Raw genomic sequence first — 4457 nt, 5'->3', positions numbered from 1 at the left:
AGATATCCCCCTAAAATAGCTAAAACTAAAAACAAACTAAAACCTACTTCCAAAAACATTCAGCTTTGATATTAATGAGTTTTTTGGGTTCTAATAATTCTGCACTCCCTGTATATAAGACACATTAGAAAATATAAATACAAGTAATGCTTGAGATCAGTGTTGGTCAAGTTACTTGAAAAAAGTAATTAGTAACTAATTGCTGATTACTTCTCCAAAAATGTAATCCTTTTACTTTAGTGATACCTTATTTTCAAAAGTAATTAGTTACTTAGTTACTTTTAAAAAACATGATCCGCAACCTGAATACAGAATAAAGCAACAGACCTTTCAGCCCAATTCTAGTTTTTCTGCATAATCAATCATAAAAAATCTAATCAAATGGAAACGTCTCTTTTTTTAAATTGTTTCATGAGTTTTAATCTTTTAATTTTATGCACATTGCATCAAGCAAAAATTAAATTATATGCAACAGTCTTTGACTTGAAGAAATTGTTTAACATTTAAATCAATTTCCTGCATATTCCACCATATAAAATAAAATAATGTTTTGTGTTTACACTCTTTCAAATAGATGCAAGTAAAACACATAAAATAAATAGAATCAAAGACTCAGCAGCTCTTAAATCTATTGTCACCTGTTTAGCAGGAGTGGGGCGGGTGGAGGTTTGCCCACAGCACTCATGTCAGTGGAGGGATCCGGGGGTTTCTCTGTGAATATCACGTTCCCGTGGCAGCGTGCTCGCTGCTCGCTCAGATTAGAAGTTTAATTTTTTGCTGTAGAAAGAAGTTTTCTTCCCACGCAGGTTGAACATCTGACACTAATATTTTTGTCACTTTTTATGGAATCAAACTCAAAGTAATGTGAGTACTTCCACACTTTAAACGCTGCATGGTCGTACTCACTCCATCACTCCATATTATCCATTGTTGATCTGCACACGTCTGTTGCTGCCACGAACGTCGCACGGTCGTACATCATTGTCATGAGATGCTCTCACAAACAAAATCACAGTTTAGTAACACAGTAACGCAGCGTGCTGACGGGAAACTAGCAGTAATCTGATTACTTTTTACAATAGTAATCCATTACATCACTCGTTACTTGAAAAAAAGTAATTGGATTACAGTAACATATTACTTGTAACGTGTTACTGCCCATCTCTGCTTGAGATATGCTCCAAAAGTGAGATATGTAGAGTTTTCGTTAATGACACTTGGCTGTTCAGACTTTACTGACAGTTTGTTCTAATGCAGTCCGCCCCTGTGTGGCCCCCCACAGTCCCCTTATGACTGATATAATCCATACCACCATCAGTCCACTATATTCTAATATATTTTAAAAAAATCTCCTTTTGATTATCCTTTTGTTTGTCTCACAGTATAACTATAGGAAACCTGTTTCCATGGCTACTCAGGTGTAAAACAAGTGCACCCTTCCCGGCTCTCACAACGTATTTGTAGGTTTCCCATCTTTAGTCAAATCTATGTTGGTTTTAAGCCAGGCTAAATCAGCCCTCGAGCCCTCTGTGGCACGTGAGGTCCTGTTTAAGGATGAGCCCTTCTTAATTGATCATAGAAACAGGCACTGCTATTGTGGTGCTGGGGTGGATCTTCTCCCATAATGAGTATTCTGCAGTGTCTGTAACCTGCTGGGGAGACCAGACATCATTTATAGTCCGGGCAAACAAGCCACACAGGCTCTGTTGCCAAAAGCACCATCCGTTTAATAGAGACAAGCCAGAGAGAGGGCAACCTGCATACCACCACACAGCCAGCTCTGCACTGCAGGGGAAGTGTTAATAGTACCCATTTACTTGCAGTGATTATTTATTTTTTTTTTTTTATCTTTGAAGGGCTCAAACACTTTAAGAAGAAGTCAGAGTCTTTTATTGAATGAGATCAAAGCCAAGTAAATAAAGTAAAAAAAATCTAGTAAAACATAATGGAAAAGTTGTTGTAGCTCGTGGGTCATTTTGGAAAATAGATGTTTTAGTAATGTTTTCATATTTTGGGTTTTATGAGATTTAGTTTTCTTTAACCGTACTACTCTGTAATGGAGACCAGGGGTTCCATTACCTGGTTGGTATTGTTAATAATAAATTGTTGGATTGGGAATTTAAAATAGGGTATTAAAGAAAACACATTAGTTCTTATGGAGTCTTTTATTAGGTTATTTGACATACGATTAAATTGACAGCTTGTAACAGAAAAGAGACAGTGGGACTGGCCATCCTACCTGTGTCGGAGAAGAGCCAAAGTTAGAGCTGTTTGCAGTTAATCATTTATCAATAACCTAAACATATGTGAAATGAGAACTTGTAAAGGTACTCACCTGTCCTGGTTGCTTCTTGCAGGATGTGGAGCAAAAGAGTGAAAGCGGCTCAAGCACCTGTTTAAGAGCTCTTGGAGCAGACCAGTGTGCCGGGTTAGGGAGTATGGTTAAAGAGGGTTTTAATTTAGATAGAAATGAGTGAAGCTTATGTTATTGGTTTGTTTATAGTATGTGTTGGAAATATGTATATGTTTGTGATGTGCTTTAATGTTATTGTATGTTAGTTTGTGTGGAGGGTTATGTTTCCTGTTGATTAGTTAACCCCCATACTTGGGCTATTCCGGATACTCACCTGAAAAGGTAGAATATAAAAGGAAGCCATTTTGTTTAGTTGTAGTTAGTGTTTGTGCTGTTATCGTGCTCCTTCTTTAATAAAGTGCCAATCCATGGATGTCTTTTACTCCAGTCTCGCGTCATATTATTGGACAGAACCTATGACCGCCGGCCAAAACTGACATACTCTGACATATATTTGGTCTGTTTATCAGATATAAAGGACATCTATTCATTCTGAATTTGTTTCTTAAGCTTGCACCTCACATGTTCAGCCTCTGTTGTGTCTCATAGCCGCTGTGTATAATGTCTGTAAGAATACTTTCAAGTTTGCTGTGGTTGCTGCTCTAATTATGAAGCCAGAAATCATGTGTATAATGACCTTGTTTCTATCTAACTGTGTAGTCAAAACTTACGTACACCTAAAAACACACCCATCATTACTACAAGAAACATTCACCAAGTGTTTCTGCTTAGTGTAGTAAACTCATAGTTATACAAGTGACAGAGGAGAGAACAGTTAGACTGTTTGTGCACAGGCCAACAGTGTCAGTATAGATATTAAATAGGCCAATACCCATGTTGAAAATTTCAATGCAAAAGAAAATCATTTCATAGAACTTATTATTGTTTAAAAAGAAGGTATAACACGCCTTCCCTGAAAAAGGACAAAAAAATATTCTAATAAAAGCAGGAAGTCAGGTGGTATTGTGATTGGATGTGTAGTCCATGACAGGAGGAGGCTGGGGTCGATGGATGTGTCATAAAAACATTGCATCTGAATGGAAAGAAGAAATAAACAACAGCCCAAATACACTCAACAAAAATATAAATGCAACACCTTTGTTACTGCTCCCATTCCTCATGGGATGGACGTAGAGACCTAAAATTCATTCCAGATACACAATATAACCATCCCTCCCAAACAGTGGTCACAAATCAGTCCAAATGTGCGGTAGTGGGCACATCTGCTATATTGAGATAATCCATCCCACCTCACAGGTGTGCCACATCAGGATGCTTATCTGACATCATGAGTAGTGCACAGGTGTACCTCAGACTGCCCACAACAGAAGGCCACCCTGGAATGTGCAGTTTTTTGCGCTATTGGGGGTCTGGGGACCCAGAACCGGTCAGTATCTGGTGTGACCACCATTTGCCTCATGCAGTGCAATACATCGTCGCATGGAGTCTATCAGATTGTCAATTGTGGAATGTTGGTCCACTCCACTTCAATGGCTGTGCAAGGTTGTTGGATATTCGTGGGAACTGGTACACGCTGTCGTATACGCCGATCAAGCACATCCCGAACATGCTCAATGGGTGACATGTCCGGTGAGTATGCTGGCCATGCAAGAACTGGGACATTCTCAGCTGCCATCTGCCCTGAACAATGTGAACCATGATTCATCCGTGAAGCGCACACCTCTCCAACGTGCCAGACGCCATCGAATGTGAGCATTTGCCCACACAAGTCTGTTACGGCGATGAGCTGGAGTCAGGTCAAGACCCCGATGAGGACGACGGGCATGCAGTTGAGCGTCCCTGAGACGGTTTCTGACAGTTTGTGCAGAAATTGTTTGGTTGTGCAAACCAATTGTTCCAGCAGCTGTCTGGGTGGCTGGTCTCAGACGATCTTGGAGGTGAACCTGCTGGATGTGGAGGTCCTGGGCTGGTGTGGTTACACGAGGTCTGCGGTTGTGAGGCTGGTTGCTCTGAAACGCCTGTGGAGACGGCTTATGGTTGAGAAATGAACATTCAATGCACGGGCGACAGATCTGGTTGACATTCCTGCTGTCAGCATGCCAATTGCACGCTCCCTCATTGCTTGTGGCATCTGTGGCATTTT

The sequence above is a fragment of the Pundamilia nyererei genome, unplaced genomic scaffold (genome assembly GCF_000239375.1).
Source record: "Pundamilia nyererei isolate P.nyererei 1_Seehausen unplaced genomic scaffold, PunNye1.0 scaffold00001, whole genome shotgun sequence".
Classification (NCBI taxonomy): Eukaryota; Metazoa; Chordata; class Actinopteri; order Cichliformes; family Cichlidae; genus Pundamilia; species Pundamilia nyererei.
Note: the sequence above shows the minus strand (reverse complement) of the source record.